This window comes from Kogia breviceps, chromosome 20, assembly GCF_026419965.1.
Source record: "Kogia breviceps isolate mKogBre1 chromosome 20, mKogBre1 haplotype 1, whole genome shotgun sequence".
NCBI classification, from domain to species: Eukaryota; Metazoa; Chordata; class Mammalia; order Artiodactyla; family Physeteridae; genus Kogia; species Kogia breviceps.
In genome coordinates this window covers 1,745,636-1,765,608 of record NC_081329.1, presented here as the reverse complement: position 1 = coordinate 1,765,608, position 19,973 = coordinate 1,745,636, and positions in this window count along the sequence as shown.

The window sequence follows — 19,973 nt, the reverse complement described above, 5'->3', positions numbered from 1 at the left end:
TATGGAGAAAAATAAGCCAATAAGTGAGAATGAGAAATACAGGCCAAGAAAGAGGAAGAAAAAGCCAGATTCCAGAGGAGAAAGGGTCCCAGAAAGACAGTGGTCAGCACGGTCAAACAGCTGAGAGTCTAGACGAGAGGGAGACTGCGGCACCACCGTCGCTTTTAGTGATAGGAGAATTCCGGGGTCGCTTTGTCACAGCCTATAATTATGTGATGGAGGCGGAAGCTGGGTTGCGTAAGTGGAAGGTGACAAAACAGAACTAGTGAGTATATGCATAAACAACTTTCTAGACAAGCGTTGCCGTGAATGGGAAGGAGAAAGAGGATAATAGCTAGAGTTGGAGGAGAGGGAGGTCCAGGGAGAGAGAAGCATTTTTATATGTTGATGGGAAGCTCACTATATTAAAAGAAGGTTCAGATGCAGGGAGACAGAGCCGATGCTAATAAAAAGCTCCTAAGAAGGTGAAGTAGAATGAAATCAGAGTACAGTTGACCTGAACCTGAAGGGTGTGTATCTGTTCTATTGTTATGGAAGAAAATGGCTGAAAAAACGGTTACACATGCAAGTATATTTTTGATACCGAGAACTTGAGAGAGTTCCCGTCTGATGTTTCCTATTTTCCCCAAGCATTCGGTGGCCTGACACCTGCTGAGGGTAATGAGAGAATAAGATGATGTCACCAGAGCTTTGCAAAGAGTCCGAAAGATCGGACATAGGAGTTGAATAACATCCTCATGAAGCAATGAGAGTCTAGTTAAGTTCGTTTCTCCTGACTTCATGCTAATACCAAGCCAGGTGAGTTCGGTTATCCTGACCTAGTAATAAGTTATTAATAATTCACTTTTATTTCTATAGTTGAACTCAGCTGCCTGGAGGCAAGTATGGAGAAAAAGGATATCTGGGTCCGTCCAAGTTTGAGGAGTGGCCAAAGATAAGAGGAGCAAGAAAGGTTAGGTCAGTGGCAAAAGACTTATTGACTAGACCGTGGGATGGAATCTGGACAGAGAGACCCGTGAAGTGAGGAGGGCAAGCAGTGCACAGCGTGAAGGTAGTGGTAGTTGCCTCCCGGATCCTTGAGCACATTGAGGGATGGGCATGGGGGGAGCAGTTGGATAATTAAACTGTCAGGTCGAGGGAATCGTGATCAGAAAATGGGATGCTTGACTTACTGATGTTATTAACGGAACAGTTTCAGTAAAAACAAGGTTCTGGCTAGATCCACGTGGGAGAGGAATAGAGTAGTGGTTAAAAATTCACTGGATATGTGTACTTACTGCGGAAGTGTAATATGATTGAGAGGAAGAATCATCTCCTATACTCTCTGTTTGGCACACGGCACACATAGCTGAAAAGGTTTTCTTTCCAGTGTCAGCTAGCATAGAATTCCATTGCACAGCAGCGAACGCTGAACGGACCTGCTCCCGTGGCTTTTCTCTTTATGCCTTTCAAAGTTGACACGGACACTTTAATGGGCCTCGTCCTTTGTTTCAGATATGAAAGCCAGAAGCGCAGGGTGAATAATGCACGTTAACAGCTTATAGCATTCAAGGCAGTTAATTGCAGTTATGGGTCCCATGTGCGTGGGGCAGGCGTGTAATGATTATCTTCTCTCCTGACTCTTCAGTCCGTATCTTTACGTCTGTTCCTCATATTATGCAACGCAATAATAGAAGAAGATGGTGGACAATACAGGGGAAAACGCCGAGGAAACGTTTTCTGAGGCCGCGTGCAAGAACCGTGCAGCCAGCATCCTGTGAGGTGCTAAGTGGCCACTTGCGAGTCAGGAAAGCTACGCGGGCGCAGTCGCAGTGCAGCCAGCGGGCCGAAGGCGGCGGGATGCTTCTCAGCGGCCGCCGCAGGTGCCTCCACGTAGCCATGTAGGCGGCGGGTACCTCTGCTGGCGCTCTTGCTTTCATAAGCAAAGCAAAAGCAGCGATGAAATGTACGAAAGCTCCTTCCTCAAGGGCTTTCTTTCAAAGAGATGCCTGGGAGAGGATGTGCCAGCCCCCAGCCACTGCTTAAAACCTCCTGGAAGTAGTGCTTGTGGCAAAATCAAAAGCACCCAGCCTCACCCCCGTGGTCTGGCAAGAATCGTGTGACAGACACGGGTTTCAGTGAAGACCTTGTAATTTCTGTGACACGATGACAGCCTAAGCCTTTTGACATCATAATATTGTGAGCATTTTTCCTGTGCCTGGGCGGGCAAGGGGTTCTGAACTGCACAAGTTAGAACGTTATTTCATGCACTCGGCACAGAAATATGGGTCTCCGTCTTACCGCAAATGTGGATTTAGGGCTATCCAACAAAAACAACCAACAGGTTTAAATGAAAGAATTTTCAGTTGTTTGAATAATCGGCTGAGTCACTTAAATTGTTCTTCTTTCTCCACTTTGTTAGCCAAAGTTGTTCATTCTGGCTTTAGGGAATTAAGATACGTGGTAAATGTGTGTAGCTTGATAAATATTATAGAGGCAGGAAAGAAGCCAGCTCAGTGGAACTTGAGGAAAGGGGCAGAATTGGATATTTATTCTTTCTCCAGCAGTGGCACATATTCCTGAGAAAGTTTTTGGGTTTTTTTTTTTTTTTTTTTTTTTTGTGGTACGCGGGCCTCTCACCGCTGTGGCCTCTCCCGTCGCGGAGCACAGGCTCCGGACGCGCAGGCTCAGCGGCCACGGCTCACGGGCCCAGCCGCCCCGCGGCACGTGGGATCCTCCCGGACCGGGGCTCGAACCCGCTTCCCCCGAATCGGCAGGCGGACTCTCAGCCGCTGCGCCACCAGGGAAGCCCCCTGAGAAAGTTTTTAAACTTTAAAATCATTTTAAAAGGTACTTCTCAAATTGGTTTCAGAAGTATTTGACATTTTCAAGAGTTTGGGGTATTTATTTTTAATTGAAGTAGAGTTGATTTACAGTGCTGTGTTATTTTCAGGCGTACAGCGAAGTGATTCAGTTATACGTATATATACATCCATATTATTTTTCAGGTTCTTTTCCCATATAGGTTACTAAAAAATATTGACTATAGTTCCCCGTGCTATGTAGCAGGTCCTCGTTGTTTACTCTACATACAGTAGTGTGTGTACATGACTTCCAAATTCGTAATTTATCCCTCCTCCCCACCTCCTTCCCTTTGGTAAGCATAAGTTTTGTTTTCAATGTCTGTGAGTCTGTTTTTGTTTTGTAAATAAGTTCATTTGTATCATTTTTTTAGATTCCACATGTAAGTGATATCATGGTATTTGTCTTTCTCTGTCTGACTTCACTCGGTATGATAATGTCTAGATTCAATCCATGTTGCTGCAGTAGGTTTTTTCAGTGTTTCCTTTTTTACCATGCTTGCTTATACATTTTATATTACTAGCTAAATGGTTACTCATTCATATTATAGTACATATGACAATTAGTATATTTTTCTTTTTTAAAGATATGTTGCAGGAACCCACATAGACACACATAGTTAGTAATGTTCTAGAAATGATTTGTCCTTAAATATATGCTGCCCCAGAAATGTACAGTTGTTTTAAATCTTCTGTGAATTCATTCCCTTGCAGTCCCTTGGAAAACAACTGAAGTTACATGTATTTGAATATTGCTCTCTTAGAGTTATTTCATACTAAAATGTTCTAAGAAATTATAAATTGCTTCACAAAAATACGTGACTCCACCAACTCTAAAATATAGAACAATTAAACTACCATTACCTTTTCTTTTTTTGATTCATGGCTTTATCAGACAATAACTGGAGGGCTGGTGCCATTAATGTACCTTTACTAAAAACACTAAAATCAAGGAGAATGTACAAAAAAGTCATTAATGCAATTATGCTACCATCTCAAAATTTTGTGATTAAGTTCACGGACCAAAAAAATAATGATCCTGCCTGTCATTAATATCCCTGACTAATGAAGTGCATCAGAAGTTGCCTTTTAATTCTCCGGTTTATTTAACTTAGGGGCCCAAACACACAAACCCGCTTTTAAACACACCCATTTCTAGTCGTGGTGATTCAGCGCTGACCCCCTGGTTGCCAAGTCTGTGTGAATTTAGCATTTGATTGCGTGCTTTAGCAGCAGCAAGGCACTCAGCGCGCTTTCATACCGTCTCTGAGCCTGTGCTCTGGGTATTTTGTGGGCAAGACCATTGCTCTCTGCATACACACAGTCTGAAAGGCTCAGCTCAAGCATAAGCCCCCAGGTCCAGGCCGGAGGTTTCCTGTGTGCCTCTATATTAATTTATATCAGACCATTATATCAGTTTCCATAATTTATCCAAATGGTTTAAATATTTGTCTCTCCTACTAAGCTATAAGGTCCTGAATGTCTGCCACTATGTCTTATCCATCTTTTATTCCCTAGATCTTGACTAGCACATAAGTTAGACCAGTGTCTGGTTCCCAGTAGGTCCTCAATTAATGTTTTTTATTATACAATAAACCACTTTTCAGCCTCAAAGAGAGATAAGGCACGTGCATATTTCACTCACCCTTTTTTCTCAGACTCTTTAGTGTTACTGAATTGTTCCTTTCCTGTCACAGGTGTTACCTCATTTGATTCCCTCAGTACTTCTGTGCAGTAAATCAGATCTTTACTACAGATAGGAGAACCGAAACAAAGAGAAAAGGGAAGTGATTTGCTTGGATCACCAGTTAGCATGGAGCTATAGGCAGATCTTAGGTCTGCCTTTCTTCTCTCCTCTCTCTTCTTTCTCCATCTTCTCTTCCCCTTCGCCCTCCCTCCTTTCCTTTCTCCCCAAATCACAAAGAAGAAGGGATCCTGAAGTTGCTTGAATCTGTCTGGGACCCTGCTAACTCTCCCTGAAAGGATGACAGAGGCGGCATCCAGACAGACCCCGCCCCCTTCCCTCCACGCACACAGACCCCGCCCCCTTCCCTCCACGCACACAGACCCCGCCCCCTTCCCTCCACGCACACAGACCCCGCCCCCTTCCCAACACGGCGGGATTACACTCCCCAGCAGCTGCAGTTTGGAAACTACGCCTACCTGGAAACGTTTTGAAATGCCAAGTTGTTTTAGACTCCTATGATTAATTCAAATAATAACCTTTCACTAATACCATCAGCTCTTGATTGTTCACAAGCCATTATGAAGGGTGTGAGTTCCCCTCTTGTCATCCCTTCCTCCACGCCTCCTCGGGGCTCTCTGGCTGCTCTGCGAGAGGGAAGGCCCTGGAAAACAAAGAGCTGCAACTTAAAATCAATCCATTGTTCCACACGTTATCTGCTCTGAAAAAGATTTTGCAGAGAAAAAATGTTGCAACTACAGTCCGAAGTCTGGTTTGGGGATTCCAGTGGAGTTTGTCTACACTTTCCCTGGGCTGATCCGGGCACGCGATCGAGAGAGGAACGCGAAGGTAGTGTTAAAAACAACAACAAAGACAACAAAAACAAAAGCAGCTCTTGTCAGTAGCCAATAACAACTCTTTACTTGTTTTAACATTTGATCTATTTGTATTTCTAAGCAATTTGTACAAGTCTCTTTTACAATTCTTTACAACGTTTATTATCTAAAGAGCCTGCATTCCTGTGGCCCAGAATTCTCTGACTTTTGAAGCCCCTTACTGATTTAGGCCCAGAGTTTATTAAATTACTGATCCCTTACCTACCAAAATCATCAAGTGTTGAAACAAAGGAAGACCTCAGACCGTATCTTGGCTCTTTCTCCCGCTTTTAAAATAAAGAAACATATCCAGAGAGGTAACGGAACCTGCCTCAGCTCATACTTTCTCTCCTTGATGCTAAGTCATACCCTATGGGCAGTTTCTGGTGGGGCTGGAATGGGAACCAGGGCATTTTCTGACTTTTACGTCGTTTGAATATTGCGGAATTTGCTGCATTTTACTATTCTGACCGCCATCTTATCCATAATTGTCTCTCTGTTCTTATGAACATCTAAACACTACCTTTCCTTGGGAAAAATCTTGCGTATTTATTCAGGTCTTTTACACGGAATGGGTTCTACAGGTGCAGTTTGGGCAATTATTGCAGGTCTTTTCTTCAGACTCTTTTCTGCGTCACTCGTCGCGCTCACTAGGAAACAGTCATTCCTTTCTCACTGTTTCTCTTACACCCAGGCTTCCATATATTATTCTTGGAATCGTAGATAGGCTCCAAGACTCCCCACATGTCCAGCTCATCAAGCATTAGAGCAAATGTTCACGTGTGCAGCCTCGTTCTTCTGGAGAAATGATGATGTCCCCAAACGCTAGCAAGTTGAAAGTGCTTAGATATGCAGAACAAAATATTTTTTGCAGGGGTGGCTCTCTCTTTAAATCTTATCCATAGCACTTATATTTCCTGCATCTATCTGGCAGTAATTTTCCAGGAGAAAAATATAAATCCCACAGTGAATCCATTTGGTGCATTGGTGGTTCTAAAACAAAAATCAAGACCCAATGGAGACAGAAACGGTTTGGAAAGTTCTGTTTCACCTTATGAAAGAGTCTTTTCCCAAATCATCATTAGCATGGAATGCCTTTTACTGATGAGCAATAGCCGTAATTAGCCTTTTTAAAAATTATGGACGTACAATTTACATTTTTTTTATACAATTCCTTCAGTCGGTTCAGTGGGCAAAATACAAATTTAGCTTTCATTTTTTTATTAGATACTATGAAAGATGGTAAAGGTGATCCTTAAATTAATATATATTATAATTGGAATTACTGTTAATTTTAATAGCAAAAGTCTCTCTCTCAAACTAGGCTACTTACAGCTGTGGTAGGAGCTTTTCCTCTGTAAAGTGTCAGATTCCTGTTCACTAAGGTTAACAGAGGCAAGGTGCTGGCCCGCCTGGGCTTAACATTACTTTTAATCCTGGGTCTGTCACTGTGCTAAACACAACAGAAGTGAAGAATCTGGGATATTCTGTGGGCAGGATTTGCCCCGCTGGGGGACTATTACTAGAGAAATATGAAGAAATACAATTTTTTGGTCCTCAACTGTAAAGAAATCATGGTCAGTTGGAATGTCCAAACCTTTCTACTGACTTAATTTTGCATTTTTTTTTTTTTTTTTGCGGTACGCGGGCCTCTCACCGCCGTGGCCTCTCCCGTTGCGGAGCACAGGCTCCGGACGCGCAGGCGCAGCGGCCACGGCTCACGGGCCCAGCCGCTCCGTGGCACGTGGGATCCTCCCGGACCGGGGCACGAACCCGCGTCCCCTGCATCAGCAGGCGGGCTCTCAACTACTGCGCCACCAGGGAAGCCCTACTGACCTAATTTTATGGCAATGCATCTAGAAAAGAGTTCCTCTGCATCTGACTGATTACAGCAGAGTTAAAATGCTGACACCATCATTCAAGACTTGGTCCCAGGAGACTGGATGACCACTATTTAAGCTCTTTACTTTTAAGTGATTGTATTTGAAGTTTATAAGCAAAACCTAAAGTTCTATTTTCAATAGGTCTGATCTATCAGATGGAGGTGTAGTAGGTTTTTTATTCACTAAAAACTTCTTTTTATATATCAAGTGCTTATTACAGTGATTTCAGTATCTAGATACATAGTGGCTAAGAGAAAGAATCATTTTTCGTATGTTTGGATACTACAGGAATATGCAAGACAAGCATTTTCAGGTAGTGATGTATCGCAGGCCTCCAGTGCCTTCTTTTTCTAAATACGGCAAGAGGGCGGTTAAAGACAGGGAAAGAATTTGATTGGTCCATGGAGAGCCAATCAGAAGTTTTTGGAAAACTATAGTCAGCATGCCAAACTATATGGCAGGCTAGCAAATGTCATAAAACCCATCTTTACTTCCCAATTTCATTTTTACCAAGATGATAAAAAAACAGAAGTAGAGAAAAATCTAACTATGATCTTACATGATGGAACTTTAGGGAAATACTTTCCCCCATCCATTTCTGAGGATGAATACAGCACACACATTTGTGACAATGGGTTTAGAAAACAAACAAACAAGCAAAAAAACAAACACAAGAAAAAACAGTCCTCACCCTCTAACATGCTGTCTATAACTAAGACTTATTTATATGAATTTTTGAAGAATGCACAAAATGCATTCTTTTTAACGTTCCCCTACTGCTCCTGAAAACAAATGACTCTGCCACGATTTGCAGTGGTGCTATGCATGCCCCAGTGATAGGTGCTTTGTTGAAATGCCTCCCTTGCTGGCATAATTTCCAGAAGTTAAGCTTCTAAGCATAAAATATGCCATGTTTGTCCTGAATATTTTGCAGTGTGAGACAAGCTGGGTACAATTTATGCTTCGGTGTGTGGTACAGCAACTGAGATATCACATTGCACGATGTTGAAGGTATATCTGCACTAATTTATCGTATACCTTTAGAGCAGGTTACTTTTACCTTTAATGTTGTTAAATGATTCTGTTACCTCTGAGGGATTATTTGCATATATTGAACAGAATGCAGACCTGGCCACATTTGTTTCTAATGTCTAATTAGATGTGAAGGAACCTTGACTTTAATATTATGCTTTAAATTTAACTCTGGTGAACTGTGACCGAAAACGATATTACAGTCTATTAGGTATGATCTGGAAAAATAAGCATGTAATTTGTAGCATTATTATTACAACCCCTTTTACTGCATATGTTTCAAACACTATTATAAAATGAATGTCACTACCATTACAATTTTGACATTTTAAATGAAACCGGATGAGGAGTCATAAAATTTAACAAAAAGAATATTCCATACTATTAAAGTTAAGGCCTATTCGTTTCCCATAAACATGAAAAGCTGCATTTAATCTGTTTAGCTAGTTAACTAATCGGTTTTTGTTAATGCTATGACAGATAATTTTGCATGGTATATGAAGCATTTCTTACTTAGTGAAGATTAACCATTAAACTTTAATTGGCATTCACCATTGAACAGTAATCTCCTGCACAGGAGACTTGCATTTGTGAATTTTAAGTGTTAAAGAAAGTGTGCAAACATCATATTTTGAAGGTCCTCCCAAACTTCTTAGGTTGTAGTTGCCCCAGTGGGGGGAAAAAAGTCTATTTTCAGTTTCATCTTCAACTTTTATAGTAAAGTTCTCAACTGAGTTTCTAGAAATGTCCTGAGGTGATTGTTGGGGGATGGTGGTGTTTTTGTGCAGGAAGTATAGAAACAATAGATGAAAAAAGACTTCAAGTAGCTGGCCAAAGTGTGCTTGGTGATTCTGGCATTTGTAGAAACAGGACTGACCCTGGCTCCTATGTTACGATGACACAAGGAAGGGAGAGAAGGAAGGAATTGAGAAAATTTCAACCTCTGTTAATAAATTCATTCAAGAGGTGTTTTTTTGAGCCCCTAGTGTATTCTGGGAATATGATAGATGCTCAAAAAACATTTCATTCTGTCATGAATGTTGATTGATATTTTTATTTACCATAATGAGTAAGATGAAACTGATATAACAAAGATGCGTATTGGAACTTTACTCTTTCATCAGTTATGTGAGCCACTTATTTGCTGAAACAGATAATGGTTTCCAAATATTGGAAGACTAATTCCTCAATTTCTTTGTTGTTGTTATTATAATACAGGGGCTACAGACTCAATACACTTTTAAGCATAATCTACATTATTAATATTTTCTCCATTAGTTTTGTGAGGTCTAGATGATGAACAGAATACTAGGTCAGCTCCTGATTTGTAGCATTTGCCAATTTCTGTGACATAAATTCCCTCATCACGGCTGACTGGAAGCTACCAATGTGACGTCACTGAGTGTGGATTTGGGAACACACAGTAGCCCACCACTCTAAGTGATTTACCCCGTGCAGGCAGAGTAAATATAAATAACCTTAAGAGCTTAAATGATAGAAAAATATACTACCACATGAATGAAGTGATGAGTGATTACCTTTGTTTTTAATATAAACTGTATATATAATTTAATGTTTAATAATTGCTGTGATTAACAACTGACTTACAAAATCCCTCATAATAGGGCTAATTTAACAGTCTGCATTCACAAGCTAGGACGAGTCGGCTCTCACCCCTTCTGTTATGTGGAGAGTGGCTTTTGAGGCAAAAGTAGGAACAAGAAGCTCTGATAATAGTCTGGGTGAAAGATGATGGTGGTTTGAGCTAGGTTGGAGGTGGTAGAGGTCACGTGGAACACAAGTCCATGTGCCCGAACAAACCAAAACATCAGAGTTCAGAGCAGAGAAAGGTTTATTGCAGGGCCAAGCAAGGAGAAAGAGCAGTTCGTGTTCAAGGAGCCCGAACTCCCAGATTGTTTTCAGGGAAGAGTTTTTATAAGCAAAATTTGGGGGGAGAGCTGCAGGGTGTGTGACTTTCTTCTGATTGGTTGGTGGGGGGGTGACAGGGTGGTGTTCCAGGAATCTCAGTCATCTGCCTTCTGGTTCCAACCAGTCTGGGGTCAGTGTGCTGGTCCTCAGCTTGAAATTAGCATCTTCCACCTGGGGGTGGGGAGAGGGGGCTTAGTTCCTGTAGAGAACCTCAGAGATCTGTATCAGATTGTTTTGTATATTCCTGGAGCGGCAACCTGAACCCTGCTCCAAGGCTGCACTGTTGTTTCTCGACGGTCTTTCCTTTCTTTCCGCTTTCCCTCACTCCCCTAATTAGTAACCATTTAAATCTGCCCTTTGGAACTCAGGGACGGTCTAGGAGGCTGAAAGGCTTTTTTCGTACCCAGCAGAGGTCCACAGCGTCCGGTTCAGTTTCAGTAGTGAGGAGTAGTTGGAATTGGGATCTTTTCAGGAGAAAAAAAATGGAAGAACTTTCTGATGAATTAGATAGGAAGGTTGCACTTAATGCCTCCTCCTGTTTGTTTGACTTCAGAGCATTTTGGTTTCTGACGAAATTGTTGTCTGTATCTGTAATTATGTTTCTGTCACTTGTAAGCAATACAAATAAATATCAGACAGGTGAGCTTATTTAACAACATTAATTTTATAACACAATTAACACAACATTATTAAAACTGGTGTTGAATAAGCCCAATTAAAGCAGCATAAGGGATTTGCAGAAATGTAGATGCTTTGTTTTCTAACCACTTCAAAATCCAGATGTTCTTTCCTTTGCTCTTTTTTAGGTACACGCTGATGTTAGTACATTAATAGTTATGTATAGTAAAAGAAACATGTGGTTAATCAATTACTTGGATTGATGCAACATTTCTATAAATTTGGTGAAAGTACGCCTCTATATGAATAATGTTAGTGCCTACAAACAGGATATAGTCTTGAGAACTCTGATTTCTTCTTACTTGGTCAGATTTTTCTTTTCTTCAGCTATAATTCATATAGTAGCACATGGATGCACGGTTTCTTTCAGGAGGGATTGAATGTTTACTACTTACCAACATTCTGTAAAGATAGAAAGGTTGACAAAACCCACATTTATTTTAAGGGAGAACTTTAATCACAGATTTGTTCTTTAGCTTTTATCCTCGTTCAGTGTTAGGAATAGTGGCCCCGTCTTTGCAGTAGTTAAAGAAATTCCGATCAGCACTGATGCTTCGTCAGCATGTCCCACGGTGTCTGGGTGAGTGTTAGAGAATTTCAATAAGCGATGACCAGATTAGCCTGTAAATTTCAATTCAAATTAGAAATATTATCAATAATTGTGTTCATTATTGCTTCTGAAATGAATCAGCTTATTTTTCCCCCATTTGTGATTAAAGGTAAGCTTAGAATCGATCCCTCCTGTTTTGTGAACATTTTTTAAGAATTAACGTAGAAATCGGCTCCCTGATTTAACTGAATAATGTTTTCACACCATCAGTGCCTTATTGAATGTCTAAAACCTAAGAAAGGCACAGACAGCAGATCCATGCTTCTTTCCTTTACATTCTGAGTGGAGAGGTGAATTTGAAAAGAGTGATCACTTTCCAGAAAAAAGTTATAGTTCTCTACTAGTGCACTTTGTTTTATCAAATGTATTTTGTTGTCTCCTTGATAAGGTCAGATGACCATAAATTACTTGGTATCAATAGCAAAATGGAAATAACCCTGTACTGTGGGGCGAGGAGACCCAGATTTCAGCCTTATGCATTCGTCCAACTACATGGTAGTTGGTAGGCCCTAGTTCTCCTTCTAAATTTTCTTACCAGTGAAAATAAGGGAGTGAATATCTTCGATTTCTAAGATAATCCAAGGGTTTTCCAGTTACTATCATTGTGGTTTTCATATCTTATATATGAAGCGTCTGAAAAATAGCTTTGTTATTAAAAAAAAATAGCTTTGTTATATCTATCTGAAATGCATCAAAACGTGCTTTTCTTTACTGTACAGCGTCGATTGTTTGAGAAAAGCCTTACCTTAATTGTATGAAGTCAGTTCCAGTAACAAGGGTAGAATGTGAGGCAGTTAAAGTCATACCCAGCACATGTGTCTGAGTTAACTATTTGATTCAAATAAGGGTTCATTTAACTTTAGAAATAAACGTTTCCAATATAGTGTTTTTGTCGTTGTTCTTAGATTTTGTCGCTTTGCTTCATTTTTTATCAAAAATTAACTGAGAGATTCATTCACCGTCTTTCTATAGGGCCCTAATTCATTGATATAATTTAGATTATGTGAAAGCATTTATCATCTCCATTTAACTTCTACTGCTGCTAAATACATCATTATTTTTTTATTAAAGGTCTCATTTCTATTAAGTGTCCTAAGAAGAAAATAACTATAAAATCCTGCAAAAATGTTTTTGAAAGTTGGGATGGCTTAGGAGAAAAAAAAAAACCACTGGGCTTAAAAGGATTCTGAAGACTTAAGCAAGTGGGATATGAGGCGAAGGTCCAAGTGCAGCACATTCCTCTGCTCCCAGGCCCGTTCTGAGCTCAGCTTCCCTCTGAAATCTGCAACTCCAGGGACGGGTGGAGCTGCCGCGTCTGGTCTCTCAGGGGTTCCATGTCTGCCTGAGCTGTAGCCACAGTGAGGAATCGGGAGGTGAGAATGCCGCTCTCTTCTCTCTCAATTTCTGGGTCACTTCTGCCTTCCACTCCAACATGTCTGTTCCTGTGTGCTGCCCTTCTCATCGTGGGCCATTTAGAAAATTGCAGTTTCATTTCCACCCTCTCCATGGACACCCCATTCTTTAAAGTGAGCCCTGAAGTCTCCCCCGCAACCAGTGCTGTAGACATTCATGTCTTCATTGACCCAAAGCTCTAGACTGACTCCAGACAACTTAGAACATTTCACACTCCCGGTAGAGTCAGCAGTGCTAATGTGGCCCCAGGAACACACCCCAACACAAAGAAGACTAAGTCTTTCTGTCCCATCACATATCACATATTCCTTTTTCCCCCTCCGACTCATCTCTCCTCTCTCTCTCTCTCTCTCTCTCTCTCTCTCTCTCTCTCTCTCTCTCTCTCTCTTCCTCTCTTCTCTCTCTCTCTCTTTTTTTTGTTACTGCTCCCCCTATATAACCTCTTCTTTTTGCCTTCACCCGAGTACCTGATTTAAAAGACTTGGATATTCTTCTTTCACAAATATAAAGCCATTAACATTTGTAGACTCCACTGTGACTTCTAATAATAACGTAATGCTCAGTTGGGTTTCAACCGAATAGTTGCACACATTTAATCAGAGATGTACGCGTTTTTAAAAAATCTTATGTTGAAAGTGGTCTTGTAGATTCTTTATTCTTCATGTACCTGAATCCTGACTTTTCTCTACTTCTGTCCTCACAGCCCCTCCAGTGTAAGCAGATTAAGGAAATGTTCTTTGTTTCCCACTGCTACACCCAGCTTCACTACCTGGGATCCGTATCAACTGTTTATTACAGATTAGAGGAGTAGAAAGGCAGGAGAATGTAGAACTTCTCACCACTCACCATCAGGTTCCTTCCAGAATTCAGTGTTCGATTCTCCTTCTCTAATCATGACCCTCTGTGCCTGCACCTCTCAGACTCCCTTACCCGCAAGCCTGATCTTTATCTTCACCCCAGTCTTTCCTTGGGCCTCCATCTGTTACCACACCATCATTTTTGCCCTGCGTGCCCTTGACCCCTTCCTTAGTCTGTGACCTGTGGGCAGGCGTCACAGCAGCGCATTAGACACCGTCCTAAACCTTTTGCCTCCTTGGCTTACGCAGTGTGCCAATCCCTGGTGCTGGGAGAATCCCACTACCAAATCTCCGTTTTACTTCCAAGTGGCCGGAGGTTACCAAAGACAGTAAAAAATAAATAAATAGATAAACAAAATTGATTAAAAAATCATGCCATCTAATGTCAGCTGGGCCTTCACTGCCACTTGCAATCCTTTTATCCTTATATATTGATTAAACATCAAAATTCTGAAACACCCATTTGGGCAGTCACAGAAGTCAAGAGGTCTGCGTGTACAAGCTGAGGGAGTTGGAGGGCGGCCAACGGGCGACCCTGGAGCAGGCTGGTCTGAGACAGGAGTGACAGACGGGGCCCGGGAGAGGCAGGTCAGAGGAGAGCCCAGAGCAGCCCGCTTGGCAGGAGGGGTGCCGCTATTTGCACACGCGCTCAGATGTCCGCACCCAGAGCCAGCAAAGGTAAATTCCACTGTGGTTGAGCAAATAGACTTTCCTCTTCCTCAGCCAATGAATCTCCCGTATTCTGACTAGGTTCCCAGTTGACTTCTTGGTACAATTTGAGTTGATGGTCTGCACAGCTGTGTAGAAATGAGGGCTTGGGGTACATCACAACCTCTCTGCGTGTAATTGCCCCATTACAGGGAGTGATCAACTGAGAGACCCCTCTGCCAGACGTCCCTCACCGTGAACTCCCTAGGCCGGATACAGAGTGCTACTGATGGAAGGCCAGTTGCTTAGGAATTTACTGCCGTTAGCGGCTCTGTAGAAGGCACCGAGGCTTGCTTTCAGGGCACAAGGAAGAAACCATCTGTTCGCTCAGACCTTCGCCTGAGTGCAAGCCTCATAGTCTCCGGGGCCTTTGTTGATGTTGTTATTGTTATTCTTCATTATTTATTGATCCTCAGAAATACATAATGTACTGAGAGACGATAATGTTCATGGTTGATGTGTATGAAAAATGTTCAGTCTAACACACTATACATAATGTTTGGAAGATGGTGCTTCTTGTCTGGTAACTGATGGAGTTGACTCTTTCGGGGTAGTAGAATTATTTTGTTTTTCCTTTAGGTAAGAGTGAGTGTTAAAAAAAAAAAAAAAAAAAGTAAACCCCTCCAACTACTGGAATCTTTGTCCGAATCATCTCAAGGGTGATTGGCTCACAGAACTTAGGTGATCTAGACGTTTGGATTCCGTGTTTAATCCCTTACTCATTTATTTCCCTTCCTTTCCTTTCCTTTTTCTCTTCTTCCTTCATCCACTCATTTATTCAGGAAAGATTTATAAGCATGTCTTATGGGTCAGCCGTCATGGAATCAAAGATTAATGAACTACTGTCATTATCTCAAAAGCTTAGCTTTAAAAAGCCAAGGCAATTTGCCTCATATCACCTCCCATCTTGGTAGAAGTACACAGACGTTGCCCTTAAGATTAATAACCTCATAATTAGTATTGCGGTTAAGATCCTTAATAGTGCAATTACAAGAATATTTATTATTTATTATATGGATGACATTAAAGGGAAATTGTTTTAAAAAGTTGCTTAGAATCAGATCGATAACATTGTAAATATAAATTTAGGGATTTAGAGTGTGGGAGACTTTTTTATTTTAGTAGTATTTCCTCTCCCCAAATGATGCATTTTTTTCTCAATTTCTGTCTAAGTCTAACCTCTTTCTACGATAATGTCTTTGGTCTCAATTTCTCACAATGGGAATTCCCAATATTCAAGAATAGGTGGATATTTACAAATTAATCATCAACTAAAATAAAATCAAACAGGTTTTGGAATATTAAGCTCTTATAAAATAACATTCGCAATAATTTCATCTATTTTCCTAAATTAAAAATGCTATTAATATGCTACACTATAAATGTGGTAACATATTTTAACATTTAGTTATATAGAAAGTTTTCTAAGTTTGCATCTGTGGTAGCGGAAATTTTCAATAATTAGAACAATGTATCGATGTTTGTTTTCTGTGACCTTTGTAAACATCAATATCTTTACAGAAGTTCAATATTTTCTTTGAATACTGAGAATTCAGTGCAGAGAATACTAAAGAAAGGCACAATCTATCTTTATACGTGTGCCCATGTATTCAGTTTTCTAGTTGACACTTATTTTCTCAGTCATAATAATAGTTATTCACCAAGAAACTTAATATCACTGTGGAGTTCATTCAAATGGCTACAATTGACCAAAGTCTGTATATCATCCATGGAGTAGGTCAGATCCATTCGTAGAAGCTGTTATGAATTAGAAAATATTATGATCTGAATGTTATCTTGAATAAGCATATATAAGAGGCAAAAATGTCTCTAAAAATTGTCCACATTATCGTGGAATTTTCTTCTTTAATATTATAATTTCTGTGATTTCAAATTATAGCTCAACAATTACTGTCAAAGTGTAAGCAGAATATCCATTAATTAATCGTTTCATGTATGTAAACACCACTGAGAAACTTTAAACATTTAGAAATGCCCTGTGCATTTCGATCTGGGAGCTATGAATCAGAGTTTGATATTTGCTGGCATTTCTGGAGCCAGTGTCTTGAAATTCCTCCCCAATAAGACTTTTGTTCTCAAACTAGCCTCTAAAATATCTAGAATTTACCCATCATTCAAGCGCTCATTCATTTTTGATCAACAAATATTCATTGAGCTGATACCCAGTGCCATTTGCAGGATAGGGAACCAGACCCAGAGGAGTGAATCACTTCCTGCAACTGTTTTCCTTTATTCAGAGTTCGGTGAGGACTTCACCACAAAGGCCATCTCTAGCCTGATGGTGTCTTTGAGGGTCTGTGACTCAGGAGGATAGGCCGAATTTCAGCCACTTTGAACTCTTGACTAAGTGTTCTCGTGTGATACACAGTCTTCGTTCACACGTGGCGTCTCTGGGCGTGTTTACGTAGCACAGTAGGACAGAGGTCCTGAATGAGTCTGCTCCAGAAAAGAGGGACCATCGGGAAATGTACAGCATAGGGGCCAGCTTCCCAGGATGGCTTCCAGTGACCCTTACCTTAGAATTCACAGCTTGCATAACCCTTGTAACAAACAGAATATTGTTCAGATGGACTTAGGTTTGGAAAGACTGGTTCCATCTTGGGTGATCTCTCTCTCTCTCTCTCTCTCTCTCTCTCTCTCTCTCTCTCTCTCTCTCTCTCTCACACACACACACACACACACACACTCTCCCTCCCTCGCTCCCCCCCACCCCCCATCTCTGTCTCTGTCTCGTTGTTTACTATTGCGGACGTGAGCCGCCATGTCAGGAGGTGGCCCTTTGGAGAAGCTCACTGAGCAAAAGGCCGAGACCTTCCAACAGCCTTGTGAGTGACCTTGGAAATGGATGCCCCCCCCACCTTGCACCAAGAGGAGCTTTCACATGGGCCCACAGCCCTGACCTGTACGTTGACTCCGATTTCATGAGAGTCTTTGAGCCAGAGGAAGTCAGCTAAGTCATCTCTGAATTCCTGACCCACAGAAACTATGATATAATATAGTGTTTGTTGTTTTTAAGCCACTAAGGGGGACTAAAGTCTCGCCATCTTTCTTACCTCAATAATTTCCATTTGCACAGTGGTCCAAAATGGGAATCCTTGGGAGGGCGTGTCCCCTGGGCAGCACTCTTCTGAGCGGTGACATGAGGGCCCAGGCTCTTTCCATGTTGAAACAGGACCTTCCTTGACGTTCTAGGAGTCATTTCCATTCAACCAGCAGATGGGGAGAGATCACAGGTAGATGGAGATTCATTTGCGGGGAAGCAGAGAGGGGTAGGCGTTGCATCTTTCTATGGCGTGGGTGAGACTGGAAATGACCTACATCACTTCTGCCCGTATGCCACTGGCCAGAACCTAGTAACATGGCAACACTTAATTGGCAGAGGGCTGAAGAATGTAATCTAGCTGTGTGCCCAGAAGGAAAAAGGAAGTGCTTTGGTAAACAACTTGTCAGTCCCTACCACATGAGGCATAGAGTGATTGGACCAGGATGGGAGAGGATGAGAAAGAGAGAGAAGGATGGAAAAATTCCAGGCAGAGGAAACAGCTCCCTGGAACTGCAGTACTTTGGCAGAGGAGTGATGGAGAAAGCCCAGGGGAAACCACAGTCAGACAGTAGGCCCTTCATTTTCTCTACGAAGGGTGTAAGGAAGCAAATTCGGAAAATAGCAGGAAGCTAATTATGAAGAAATAATATATATATATATATTTTTTAGAAACATAACTATGTCAAAAGCTAGCAGATTTTGAGGTTCAGAAGTGTCAGTACCAATTACCCAGGTCAAATTCTACCAAGATATCAAGAACATCTCAAGCATGAGGATATTATTGCATAAAAGCAAGTCCTAGAGGCTTCACACAAGCTATTTGAGCATTTAGGTGAAAAACTAGTTCTTCAAGGCAACGCTGTCGCATTCTTCCATGGGAGAGTGCTGAACACAAAAGAGCTCAATTCCAACAACAGAAATTTTCACTGACAAATAATTTGGCTGTCAACACATTGCCAATAATGTAGGTTTTTAGAATATATATTTTGATTGGCCAAACTTTTAGTCTCTTTGTGCTCTGATTTCCGTTTTCCTTGTATTCACATTTCAGTGTAATAAATTTTAACGTGTCATCCAACGGAGGATAAATCTGGTGTGAAACCTTAGAGAGAGATTTGCATGAAATAAAGGAGGCTTTGCGTTGCCTATGATACTTCCTTTCTGAAGCTAAGGATTCCCTTGTTTTCTTAGCTCTGCTCGTGGGAAATGAAAGAAACTAAATCCAGAACATTCCTTGGTGACATAAAGACAAAACTACCTCCATAAGTTTAATAAAGAAATGATTTTGTTCCCATGGTTCATTCTTATTTGTAAAACCATCATGATTAAATTATATAGATCACAGAATGGAAAATATTGTATTAGGCCCTATAAACCATTAAGAAATATTTTTAAATAATTAGGGGATAATTTAAACAAATATTTTCAGTAGATCTAAAATCTCTTTCATAATAACAATAACAAGTGATGAACCCAAGATTTACTATTATTTTGAAAGCTGCCCTTTAAATCCAAGAAGTGGAGTTTAGGGTTTTAATGGAATCTGTTTTATATCAGGTAAGCGTTTGGAAAAAAAGCCAGTAAATCTCTGAACCCAAAAGATGAATAGATGTTTCTCAATGAGTATGAATTCTGCTGTTTTCGTTTTGATTGGGCTGTTATAATTTGGAAGAGAATATTAGTTGAGGTGTTTTTTGGCCTACTTTATCATTCTAAAAGATGTTTTAACCGTCAGAATAAAAGATCACCATTTATATTGAGATGATTGAAAATGCATGACTTTTGAATCATTTTAGTTGAAGAAAAAAAAAAAAAAACTCGGAAATGCCATTACAAGAATTCTACCAGCGCGTCTCCTTGCAGCGCGGTGGAAAGGCGCTTGACTTCACGCTCTGTCTCGGCGGCTCCTCCTGTCAGCCGTGCAGTCCGGGACTAGCTGCTTGCCATCCGTGATGGGCGTCTTCTAGCCTCTGTGCTACCTGTGTGACTCTGCAGCCGGGTGTTCCCCGCAGAGCTCCGTCGAGCAGGGAGCGTCCTGCCCGTGGTACAGGGAGCTCCTGCACCAGCGCCATCCATCGCAGCACCAGGACCAAAGGGAATCAAAAGCCCTCTGTGATTTACAAAGTGCTGTTCAAATACGAAGCGCAGGCATCTGGCTCGTGGGTTGTAAACCACGGCTGCAAAGGGCCGGAGAGGAAACGCTTTAGGCTTTGGGGCCGTGCTGTCTCTGCTGCAGCTGCCCTGTTGTAGCACAGAAGCAGCTACGCGAGCGTGGTCCCGCTCCACTAAAACTCCACTGATGGACGCTTAGAAACCATGTCATGAGCATGTGTCACAAAATCACCCTCTTCTCTTTGTTTTCTTTTCCCAAACACGTAAAAATGTGAAATCTGTCCTTAG